Consider the following 13995-nt stretch of genomic DNA (forward strand, 5'->3'; position numbering starts at 1 on the left):
TTGGGGCATTAAATCATGTCGAGGTGATTGAATTCTTATTGATTTCTTTCGATGGAAATGAGGTATTATTCTCCTTATTGTTATGTGTTTTAGGCCGATGATCTTGAAGTAAAGTTGATAATTGGAATTGTCAAGTTAGTATAGGTATGTTACAGTTCAGTAACATATAACGGTACGCATAAATTAAATTTTAAACATAAATATGTACGTGCTATTATTGGTTTTTACGTGCTTATGTGGATTATGTGTGTTGCTAAATTCCTCGTTGTTTTATATGATCATTATATGGCATTTAGTATTGGGCATGATACTATGACATTCATGTTGAGCCCTATCATTCTTGTTAGCCCATTGTCGATATTCGTTGTTATCTGGCACTGTTGTTTATCTCGGGATCATGGTTTGGCTGATAGGGCTATATACATTGATACACATGAGATCGTAGATATGATTGAACAATCTCGTGGTTAGTGCAGCCTTTTGAGGTGAACACTGGGATTGTGTCATCCAGTTATTTCGTGCCATCTGTTGTCTTGTGACATATATTTGAGGCTGAGTCGTGGATGTTGGTGTGAGCATTATCGCGTGATTAAGGCTTAGTCGTGGTTGTTTGTTTTAGCATCCCGATGGTGCTATGAATGTTTGTGTTAGCATCACGGCAAGCATGACGGTTTAGTTGCATAACGATGTAGCTCCCCTATGCATTGTTGACCAAGCAGTACTCCTGTTTTTATCCTACCGTTCAGTGCTCCAATTATCCCGTCATTATTGAGCCATGTTTCATGCATTTCATATATGTTTATGCATGACTTATGTTTATTTTTGTTGTTTAACTTTTTCATACCAGAATCCTAACCTCAGTTGTTTAATGGGGAGATGTTGTGGTTGCTTTTGGGCACCATGGTAGATCTCCCGAGTGGTTTTGCTGCACCAGACAAAGGTTCCACTGGCGGAGCTCGTGGTTGAGGTTGGATTGTTTGATTTTGGTTCGTTGGAGTCTCCCAGCTATTCTTTATAGGATGTCTTGGAGTTTATGTCAGTTCTATGTCGTATTTTATTTACCGAAGATATGCACCGAGTATCTGTACGTGTGTTTGACTTCATCAGTTTTTCTATGTTTTAAAGTCTTGCCGGCTTAGTTTAACTGTTGCTTGAGAATTGTTCATGTGTGCCTAGTCGGCACTTGCATGTGATTGTTTATGTTTATTGCAGTGTCAGTCTTGAGTTAATTTACTATTTTTGGATGCTTGAGTTTTTTTTTTTGGTGTCCTACTTATGGGGATGTCATGCCGAAATTTTTGTAGGTCCTGAGTTTCGTTTTAAATTATTTTAAACCATTTTTCCATTCCACATTTTTAAATAAATCATTATTGTTTTATCATTAATTGTCGTTAGAATAAATGGGCCTCACATCTTGGTATCAGGGAGTAAACTGAGATACGCTCGAATTAGAGTCTAGAACACTTCAGTCTTGGCACTAAACTTGTAGTTGCGTCTGTGTTTGCTACTTGACAGTGTGATTATGTGATTATATGATTTATTTATTTTCATTCTAATTGTTATAAATGTTATATTGCATAGAATGGAATGAGATGGTAAAATTATGTTGTTAGAGGTCGTGGTCGTGGTAGGCCTCGTACTCGTGTTGATGATACTAACGCTGAGAAAGCCGCTGATCATCTAGAGCATCTTCGAATAGATTAGTTAGTTGCTCGTTTTCACTCTATGCATCCACCTCGGTTCAGTGGTTCGGAGAGAGCTGAGAAAGCAGATGTAACGTCCGAAAAATCAGTCTACGTAAACCGCATGCATGCAAAATTATTTTAATTGCTTAATTATTTTATTTAATTGTTTTTAAATGCTTTCATGATATTTATTATATGATTAAATGATAATATGACATGATTACATGAAATTAAGGATTTTACCCGAATATTCGATAATAGGCAAGGGGAAAGGAGACCGGGGACGACCAAGACAAGAATATTTATTTTTCAATAATCAATGTCAAGGCTTCCTAATATGATTTAAAAATGATTTAATTTTCCTAAAAATGTTGGAGTTCGAATTATTTTACGAGTCGAGCTCGATTTTTCACGGGAAGCCGGTTTTGGGCAAATGATAAGTACAATTTATTGCATTTTTATTACTTGTTTTTAACTTGAAATTTTATGATTCTTGAGCAGGTTTTATGTGAATTGTTATTGTTTTTGTTGTTGTAGTTTGGTAGCTTAGAATAAAAGTTTGGAGTAGTAAAGTGTTGAATTGGAAAGTGCAAAAGATCAAAATTACAGAAGCTGCAGCACACCCGCGCTTATACATACACCGCACCCACGGTGAAGCAGTGCACCCGCGCAAAAATCCATACCGCACCTGCGCTAGCACACCAGAACCAACACCGCACCCGCGGTGTCCTCTTGACCGCACCCGCAGCTCCTTGCAAAACAGAATCCGGAAAATCTGTATTTTTGTGTGCTGCGCATTAAAGTCCAAGATATTGGTGTGCTACGAATTGAGGCTTGTCTGGACTATAAAAAGACATCATTTACTTACCATCTAGGGTATTGGGGAGCCAAGGAAAGAGTGGAGGCTGCTGCTAGAAGATTGAAGACTCAAGTTCATCAAGTTCTTTGGGAAATCTGCTGCACAACTCCGGGGACGGAACCAGCACTTCAAACTCTTGTTCTAAGTTCTCCTTTCTTTTATTTTTCATTTGTTATGTCTTTTTTTAGAATTATGTTTTGTTGTTTTACTTGTGTTATTATGAACTAATTTTTATTTCTAGAGGAAAGATGGAACAAAACTAGAAACCATGTGTTATAATCTTTGAACTAATTTATTTAAGTTCTTCATATTGTTCATTTGTATTGTTCTAATCTTAATGCTTTCAATTTATTAGCCATAATTTGAATGATTTATATGTTTACAATTTATCACTCGGAAGAGAAAATTATAAAAAGAAAGCGGAAAAATACATCAATGGTATTTATAGAGTTCGGGAGTTCTTATAATGCTATCAAAGCCCATAGAGAATCTAGTGCTTGATGTGTTATTTAATTGTAGACTGTTGATGGGAACGTTGCAATTTATTTTTAGATAACTAATATCTACTTAACACTCGGGAGAGGGAGTAGATAATTATAGGATTCTTGGCTAATGAATAAGAAGGATTTTTATAACATAGTTACAAGAAATTACACATGGTGGACAATTGCGCGAAATCGGACCTCTAGATCTTTTATTCCATTGTTAATTGTTATAAATTGGTGTTACATTTAAATCATTTTTCAATTTAGTTATTCTTGTAAACAAATCTTTTAATTGATTAATCTAAATAAAGTCGGGACTATTTTAATCACAAGTACTAATATATATTTATATACACATTCCTCGTGGGATCGACACTTGTACTCGAAAATACATTTTACTATAACTTGACGTCGTGCGCTTGCGAGCAATCAAGAAAACACGCAACAAGTTTTTGGCGCCGTTGCCGGGGAATGTTTATTTTAAATTTATATTAGTATTGTTACCAATTAGTTTTGATTTTAATTTAGAGCTGTTTTTATTGTATTACATTAAAAAATTGATTTGTTTCTTATCTTTGTTTGACAGTGCATGCGAAAATCGCAAAATCTTGACTTGCTTATCTTTGATCCCGAGATCGAAAGAACCGTAAGAAGATTAAGAAAGGCGAGAAGAGACGAGATTCAAGCAATGGCTGACAACAGAGATAATGAAAATCCACCCCCTACAATACCCATCAGAGATAATTTTAGGCCAGTACTAAATGCTCATTATTCGGGCATAGCATGAGGGACTATTAATGCAAACAACTTTGAGCTCAAGCCCGCATTGATAAACATGGTTCAACAGAACCAATTTGGGGGAGCCGCTACTGCAGATCCTCATCTACATCTCAGAACATTCCTTGAAATCACTGACACGATAAAGATAAATGGTGTTCCTGATGATATAATTCGATTGCGCTTGTTTCCTTTTTCTCTTAGGGACCAAGCAAGAGGATGGCTCCAATCGCTTCCTTAGGGGAGTATCACTACTTGGCAGGAGTTAGCAACCAAGTTCCTTGCTAAATATTTTCCACCTGCGAAGTCTGCACAGTTGAAAATTGAGATAAGTACTTTTAGGCAGACTGACTTTGAGCAATTATATGAGGCATGAGAACGGTATAAGGAATTGTTGAGGAGGTGTCCAAACCATGGTTTTGAAGATTGGGTACAGATTGAATTATTTTACAATGGTTTGAATGGACAAACAAGAGGCACTGTGGATGCAGCAGCTGGTGGCACGATATTTGCCAAATCACCTGATCAAGCATATGATTTGCTTGACCGAAGAGTGCAGCGCCATTCTCCCAAAGAAGTTACCACAAAAACTAAAAGATCCAGGGAGTTTTACTATTCCTTGTATTATTGATAGTACTCAAGTTAATAAAGCTTTATGTGATCTTGGATCGAGTATTAATCTTATGCCATTTTCTGTTTATAGGGACTTGGAGCTTGGGGAGGTAAAACCAACCACTATAACTTTGCAACTTGCAGATTGGTCACTCACCTATCCTCGCGGAATTGTTGAAGATGTTTTGGTAAAAGTTGACAAGTTTATCTTCCCTGCTGATTTTGTAATACTTGATATGGAGGAAGATCAAGATGCTTTATTGATTTTTGGGCGACCCTTCTTAGCCACTGGAAAAGCATTGATAGATGTACACAAAGGAGAACTCACCTTGAGAGTTGGTGAGGAAGCTGTGATATTCAACATCTATAAGGCTATTAAAGGTAACGACGAGGTGAGTACTTGTAAAAGTATTGATATAATTGACTCTTGTGTTGTTGAGATTGGTATAGGTCATACAGCAGAAGATCCATTAGAAAGATGCCTTTCTAGTACTGTCAGTAGAGTTGATGATGATGATTGGGAACTGAGAGAGCAACTTTTAGCTCTTGAAGAGTTGCCAAAGTTGAAGGAAACCACACAGGAGAAGTTGGAAGAAGAAAAATGTTCAGAGATAATACCTTCATCCCCTGTTTTGAAGGAATTGCCAAGCCATCTTTGCTATGCTTTCTTGGGTGAGAAGTCAACATATCCTTTAATTATCTCTTCCTCTCTTACTTTAGATGAAAATGAGAAATTGTTGAGAGTGTTGAGGAAATTTAAAACTGCATTTGGGTGGTCGATTTCTGATATCAAAGGGATTAGTCCCACCATATGCATGCATAGGATTTTAATGGAAGAGTCATACGCTCCTTATGTGGATCATCAGAGAAGGCTAAATCCAGCCATGAAAGAGGTAGTAAAAAAAATGAAGTGTTGAAATTGTTAAATGCTGGAGTTATATATGTTATTTCTGACAGCAGTTGGGTGTCTCCTGTGCAAGTAGTGCCTAAAAAGGGTGGAATGACTGTGGTAAAGAATGAAAATGATGAATTAATATCTACTCATACTGTGACTAGATGGCGAGTATGTATTGATTATAGGAAGTTGAACAATGCCACACATAAAGATCATTTTTCATTACCTTTTATTGATCAAATGCTTGATAGACTTGCTGGTTATTGTCACTACTGTTTTTTAGATGGTTATTCAGGTTATAACCAGATTGCTATAGCACCAGAGGATCAAGAGAAGACAACATTCACGTGCCCCTATGGAACTGTTTGCCTTTAGGAGGATGCCTTTTGGGCTATGCAATGCACCTGCTACTTTTCAGAGATGTATGATGGCCATATTTGCAGACATGGTGGAAGACATCATGGAAGTCTTCATGGATGATTTCTCGGTATTTGGCTCTTCATTTGATCAATGTTTACATAACCTTTCCCTCGTTTTACAGAGATGTCAAGAAAAGAACTTAGTTCTTAATTGGGAGAAGTGTCATTTTATGGTCCAAGATGGTATTGTTCTTGGACATAAAGTGTCTTCAAAGGGATTAGAGGTAGACAGAGCCAAAGTAGTTGCAATTGAAAAGCTTCCACCACCGAAGAATATCAAAGGGATAAGGAGTTTCTTAGGACACGCCGGGTTTTATCGTAGATTTATCAAAAAATTTTCTAAGATTACTAAACCTTTGTGTAATTTGCTTGAAAAAGAATCCAGTTTTATTTTTTATGATGATTGTCTGCGGGCATTTGAGAAGATCAAGAAGGCATTGGTGACAGCACCAATCATGATAGTACCAGATTGGAAGGAGCCCTTCGAGTTGATGTGCGATGCTAGTGATTATGCAGTAGGTGTGATGTTGGGCCAAAGGCATGATAAATTTTTTAGATCAATCTACTATGCAAGTCGAACCATGGATGTTGCATAACAAAATTACACAACTACTGAAAAGGAGATGTTTGCAGTAGTGTTTGCATTTGACAAGTTTAGACCCTAATTGGTCGGCACAAAGGTAATTGTTTTCACTGACCATGCAGCTATTCGATACCTATTTGCCAAGAAGGATGCAAAACTACGCTTGATAAGGTGGATTTTATTACTCCAAGAGTTTGATTTTGAAGTGAAGGATAGGAAGGGGTGTGAAAATCAAGTGGCTGACCACTTGTCACGGCTCGAACTTGAAGAAAAAAAGATGAAGGAACCATAAAAGAAGCATTCCCAGATGAACAGCTGTTTGAGGTAAATGCTATACTTCCTTGGTTTGCTGATATAGCTAATTTCTTGTCTTGTGGTACTCTCCCTCCAGATTTGAGTTATCACCAAAAGAAGAAGTTCTTTCACGATGCAAAGTTTTACCTATGGGATGATCCATACGTCTTCAAGAGATGTGCAGATCAGATGATTAGAAGATGCGTAGTAGAGGAAGAAGCGAAAGTTATTCTTGAACAATGACACTCTTCACCATATGGCGGTCACTTTGGAGCATCAAGAATAGCAGCAAAGGTATTACAGTCTGGTTTTTATTGGCCTAGTTTGTTCAAAGATAGTTATACCTTAGCCAAGTCATGTGATAGATGCCAAAGGGTTGGCAATATTTCTAGACGCCATGAGTTCCCATTGACCAATATTTTGGAACTTGAACTTTTTGATGTTTTGGGTATTGACTTCATGGGACCATTCCCATTTTCTTTTGGTCAATCTTATATTTTGCTTGCTGTGGATTATGTGTCAAAATGGGTGGAAGCAATTGCCACCAATACTAATGATGCTCGAGTGGTTGCTAAGTTTGTCCACAGGAACATCTTCACAAGATTTGGGACACCAAGAGCCATAATTAGTGATGAAGGTACACATTTTTGTAACAAAATCTTTAACTCACTTTTGGCTAAATATGATGTGAAGCATAAGGTGACCCTGGCATATCACCCACAAGCAAATGGACAAGCCGAAGTATCCAACCGGGAGATTAAGCAGATATTGGAGAAAACAGTGAAGACAAACCGGAAGGATTGGGCACTAAAGCTGGATGATGCCTTATGGGCGTACAGAACGGCTTACAAGACACCTATTGGGATGTCACCTTATAGGTTGGTCTTTGGTAAGGCCTGTCACTTACCACTGGAATTGGAACACAAAGCTTTTTGGGCCGTTAAAAAGCTAAACTTTGACATGGAAGACATCTGGTGAGCAGCGGCTATTGCAATTGAATGAGATGGGGGAGTTCAGGAATGAGGCTTATGAGAACGCAAAAATCTACAAGGAGAAGACCAAGAAGTGGCACGACAACCATATCTTGCACAGAAATTTCGAGCCCGGACAACAAGTACTGTTGTTCAATTCACGCCTCGAACTATTTCTGGTAAGCTAAAATCAAGATGGTCGGGGCCATTTACAATAGAATCAATCCAACCATATGGAGCCATTGAGCTAAAGTGCAATGACGGAAGAACATTTAAAGTAAATGGACAAAGGATCAAGCATTATTATGGGACTGAAGTAAGGCATCTTGACAACATTACTTTGGGCGGATCGACTTGATGTAGACTGGTGGTAATTGGGCTGACGACGTTAAACCAAGCGCTTTTTGGGAGGCAACCCAAATTATTTTTGTTTCTTTATTGCATTTCGTTTTTGGTTTTGCTTTTACTCTTGTATTATTATTTTAGGTTGTGTATTTTTGGTATAATGTGTTTTTATATCTTCCTAAATCTTACGAATCCCAGTTGTGTTTTTCAGGACTAAAAATTGGAGAAGAAAACAATTCCAAATAATGCACCCGCGCTGCAAAACTATCGCCCTTGCGGTGGTGTAAGACAGAAAATTAAAAAATTTCTAGTAGCCATACCGCACCGGCGGTTTATTATTGAGCGCACCGGCGTTAGATTGACAGAGCCAACACCGCACCCGCGGTACTTTTTATAGCGCACCTGCGGTGTTTGCTGAATCAAGAATGATAATTTCCAGTAGGCAAAGCGCACCCGCGGTCATTTGTAAGTGCACCCGCGCTGTATTTCCAGAACCATTACCGCAGCCACGGTCAAATGTGCACCGCACCCGCGGTCGACAGTTGAAAAATTCCAGTAGCAACACCGCACCCGCGGTAAGTTATTCACCGCACCCGTGGTCTCTGAAGATTGAAGAATCAAAAAATTTCAGTAGCTACACCGCACCCGCGGTATGTTTTGGACCGCACCTGCGGTCGATGATTTTAAAAAACAGAAAGGGGCAGAAATTAAGCATCAACGAAGAACACTTCTCCAAAAAATTTTTCCTTCATTCGAAACACCTCCTCTGAAACACACTCCACACTCAAATTTTGTTCTTCAAAGGAAAAATTTACCACTCCACACCTACATAACTTCACTCATCCCATCCAATATCCATCTTCATTCCACAAAAATCAACACCAAACCTAGGGTTTGAAAGGGGGTTTGAAAATTTCACCAAGAATTGATTGGAGCTTCAATTATGTTCTTCCAAGAAACATTTCAACACTAAAGGTGAGCAAATCCATACTACATTTGCTTAGAAATTCGAAATTATTGGTGCTATTGGCTATGGAAGAAAATTAATGGTGCTATAATTTTAGTGGAGTATATTCTTGACATTGTTGATTGGATTGGTGTGTATATTGTTGAGGTATAGTTATTGTGATTAACAAGTTTGGGGGAGTGAAAGAATCATCTAGTTTAGTGCATTGGATTGAAGGGGAAGTTGGTGATTTGAAGGTGTTTGACAAAATGCCTCCAAGAAAGAAACAATCAAAGGGTGCATCATCATCTACGAATTATGATGCACACAAGTTCTGGGATGAAAAAGCGGAGGAAAATTATGCTAAAATTCTGAATAAGAGCATTGTGAAAGAGAGGGGATTTGACCTGAGCTTCCCATGAACTGAGATTGGATTAATACTTACTGCTAGGCATTGGAAGGAGTTTGGCAAGACACCACAGGATGCGGTTATTTCGTTGGTACAAGAATTTTATGCTAACCTTAAGGTTAAGCATGATCACTTGAAAGTTTTGGTGGGAGGAAAGATGGTGGCTTTTGACTCTCATACCATCAACACGATGTATGGTATCCCCCCAATCATGCATGATGAATAAGAAGAATATCGGACCGAGAAAGTTGATTATGATAACATTCTTCAGACTATTTGCATTGAGGGAGCGGAGTGGCGAATGAGAGACAATGTACATTTAAGCCTAGCTAAATCTGATCTGAAAAATGTTGCCAAAGATTGGTATTCCATCATTTCGGCTAGAATTAAGCCTACTGACCATACTACTACCGTCATCAAGGAGAGGGCAATCCTGACTTTTTGCATCTTAACGGGAAAGACGATTGATTTAGGTCAATTGCTTCAGAACTCAATGCTAGATTATGCAAAAGGTAACTCTCCTAGTGGACTCCTCCACCCTTCTCTTATCACAGACCTATGACATTATGCGGGTGTGACTTGGGCAGCAAATGAAGAATTGTTGAAACAAAAAGTGCCATTCTGGTAATTCAACCACATAGGTCACTGACATCTGATCAACAAGATACACGTGAAGCTCAGAGAGAATTCAACCAAAGAGCTGCTGAAAGACGTGCTCATGCTCCGGCCCAACAACAACGAACACAACCGCAACCAAGATATGTGCGAGATAGATTAACTCATTTGGAAGAGGAGATGCGCCAACAACGCCAAGACATGGACGCGTTTTGGTTTAGGACCGATACATTCATGGATTATATGATGGATTTCACGTCTGTCTTGGTTCAACAATTTCCATCAGCTTCCAGATCTGCTAATCCATTTCCACAACCTCCGCAATGGCCGCCCGCATATGATCCGCCGGAATACCACCCACCACAAGAAGGAGCAGATGATGAGGATGGCGATGACCACTGACGGTCATTGCCCGAGGTATGTGTATTCCCCTAACTTTAACGATCATTTACATCGAGGACGATGCACATATTTAAGTTTGGGGGAGATGTTATTTATATTTGCTTGTGTGTTTGTAGTGTCATTTAGTTTTATTTGAGTGTTTTATTTACTTTTGAGTTATTTGCTTGTGTGTTTGTAGTGTCATAGTTATGAAAATTTTTGAAATGACCAAAATGATGAACAAAATTTATGTATTGGAAGAAATGTCATGTATTTCATTCATGTTCATCAATCAATTGAAAAAAAAAATTTAGAGAACAATCATGAGATTTGGTAAGTTTGAGACTTATATTTTCTAAACAACTCTGTGATTTTCATTTGATATTGAAATAAATTTTTGCAAACACATATATGATTGAGGCAATCTTTGATTTTATTTGGGCCTATTTATATTGTTCATAAATATTCATTTGAAGCCTTCTTGAGCATATGAGAAAAGAATTGTGTTCTTGAAATTTTTGGAAGTCAAGCACTTTTCTTTTGAATATATATGTATTTGGTTGATGCATTGAGACACTATTTTTCACGGATGATTAGATTCTACTATGTGTTGGTGAATTGAGATTTTGTCTAGAACTATCCAAACAACACTCGAGGCGAAATACGGACAACTTATGATTTAGGAATGATTTAGGTGATTTTTTTTTATCGATTGAGCCTTTCAAGCCACCAAATAAAAATAATTTATCATTTGTCACCTCTTTGTAGCTTATATGAATTCGAATGACACACATAAATATGTGTAAAAGACCCCCATTCGATATTCTTTCAAATATCCTACATTTACCACCCCGTTGAATATGTTAAACATTAATTTCCTACCTTCTCAAGGGAGTAAGAATTCAAAGGATCAAAGAAATTGAATTTCTCCTACAAAAGAAAAGAAAAATGAATGATGTTTCATTGAAGAAGTTGGAGAAAAATGGGAGAAAAGAGAAGAAATGAATAAAAAAAATTGGAGATAAAAGAAAAAGTGGAGTTTGCGAAAGAGATAAAAATTCAACTTACTCCCTTATTTGAATTCCAAATCTTCACTTGTAGCCATGAGCCAAGGCCTAACATTACAAGCATTGCAAATCCTATTGACCAAGTCATAGTTGTCCAATATACTAGTGGAGAGTGATTGGGAGGATCAAGCCTATGGACAATCGACAAACACTTACATTGAGTACGAATCTTGATCAACTTTACACACACCTCATTGCTTCAAATATTTATTGGGTACTCTTTTCTTGAATGAATATTGCTTTGAACCCAATTTTTACCGAAAAAGACCTCTTGATTGTGTTTGTAAAAATTGAAATCAATTGAGAATGTTTTGAAACATGAGTTGAAGAGATTAGAAGTTTAGAAAATTAAACGATTTCATGGTTATCCGAATAAAAAATTGATTGGATTGTTTTGACTTGTCATATATTGAATAATGAATGCATGAAGAGTTAATTAAATTATCTTGAGGCCAAGTTCTTTAAAGTATTTCATGACTTGTTTGTTTGTATTGTTTTGTTTTGCTCGGGACTAGCAAAATCCTAAGTTTGGGGGAGTTTGATAAGTACAACTTATTGCATTTTTATTACTTGTTTTTAACTTGGAATTTTATGATTCTTGAGCAGGTTTTATGTGATTTGTTATTGTTTTTGTTGTTGTAGTTTGGTAGCTTAGAATAAGAGTTTGGAGTAGCAAAGTGTTGAATTGGAAAGTGCAAAAGATCAAAATTACAGAAGCTGCAGCGCACCCGCGCTTATACATACACCGCACCCGCGCAAAAATCCATACCGCACCTGCGATGGCACACCAGAACCAACACCCGCGCTCCTTGCAAAACAGAATCCGGAAAATCTGTATTTTTGTGTGCTACGCATGAAAGTCCAAGATATTGGTGTGCTACGAGTTGAGGCTTGTCTGGACTATAAAAGGACATCATTTACTTACCATCTAGGGTATTGGGGAGCCAAGGGAAGAGTGGAGGCTGCTGCTAGAAGATTGAAGACTCAAGTTCATCAAGTTCTTTTGGGAAATCTGCTGCACAACTCCGGGGACGGAATCAGCACTTCAAACTCTTGTTCTAAGTTCTCCTTTCTTTTATTTTTCATTTGATATGTCTTGTTTTAGAACTGTGTTTTGTTGTTTTACTTGTGTTATTATGAACTAATTTTTATTTCTAGAGGAAAGATGGAACAAAACTAGAAACCATGTGTTAAATCTTTGAGCTAATTTATTTAAGTTCTTCATATTGTTTATTTGTATTGTTCTAATCTTAATGCTTTCAATTTATTGGCCATAATTTGAATGATTTATATGTTTACAATTTATCACTCGGAAGAGAAAATTATAAAGAGTTCGGGAGTTCTTATAATGCTATCGAAGCCCATAGAGAATCTAGTGCTTGATGTGTTATTTAATTGTAGACTGTTGATGGGAACGTTGCAATCTATTTTTAGATAACTAATATCTACTTAACACTCGGGAGAGGGAGTATATAATTATAGGATTCTTGGCTAATGAATAAGAAGGATTTTTATAACATAGTTACAAGAAATTACACATGGTGGACAATTGCTGAAATCGGACCTCTAGATCTTTTATTCCATTTTTAATTGTTATAAATTGGTGTTACATTTAAATCCTTTTTCAATTTAGTTATTCTTGCAAACAAATCTTTTAATTGATTATTCTAAATAAAGTCGAGACTATTTTAATCACAAGTACTAATATACATTTATATACACATTCCTCGTGTGATCGACACTTGTACTCGAAAATACATTTTACTATAACTTGACGTCGTGCGCTTGCGAGCAATCAAGAAAACACGCAACAGCAAACAAGGAGTTTTAAAAGATCAAAAATATTATTTTATGGAAACTAATTTTATAAACTTTTATTATTTAATTAATTAAGTGTTATTGGGCCCAATTTAATCAATTTAAGTAGGCCCAATTACCCTTAAGTTGCAAGCCCAAAACCAAAGCCCATTTAACTTGTTAATTAATTATAAATAAGTATCCTAGGTCTTGAAAACCCCACAATTTCATATCAATCAGCCGTGAATCACACCTTGCACACACTCAAGAATTTTGAAAATAAGAAGGAAAAGAAAAGCTTGTGTTCTTCGTCGTCCGGTCGTCCAACGTCGCACCCTCGCCGAAGATCGAATAATCGAGCGTTATAAACGCAAATGCACGTTTTCTAAACCTTTTCAAACATCATGCAAATCATATTATGTGTGTTTTATTTGATTATGCATGAAAAATACATGAGTTCGATTATATTACGGTACATTACGTATTTTCAAAGTTTTAACGATTTTACGTTTATTTGAAAAACATTTTTGATTACGACGGACACGCTGCCAATTCATGATAAAATATGGTTAATTTATGGAGAAAAGATGACTAAAATAAGTTAGGGAACAAGGCTGGAAACCGTAGGATTTTTAAACAAAGAAACCGTGAGTTTGAGTTTTGTGTGCATGTTTTGGTTCAAGTGACTCACTTGGGGGCTGGACAGGGCTGGTTGGGGGCTTGGCCAGGGTCAGGTTCGATGGCTAGGTAGGGTCCTAGGGCGGCTAGTGTTCGAGCCTTGGGGCTGGGGAAGGAGTCCACGCTTGATAGGACACTTCTCGAAGGGAATTTTCTGTGTGGCCGAGAGTTGCAGGG

This window comes from Primulina tabacum, chromosome 5, assembly GCF_025594145.1.
Source record: "Primulina tabacum isolate GXHZ01 chromosome 5, ASM2559414v2, whole genome shotgun sequence".
Classification (NCBI taxonomy): Eukaryota; Viridiplantae; Streptophyta; class Magnoliopsida; order Lamiales; family Gesneriaceae; genus Primulina; species Primulina tabacum.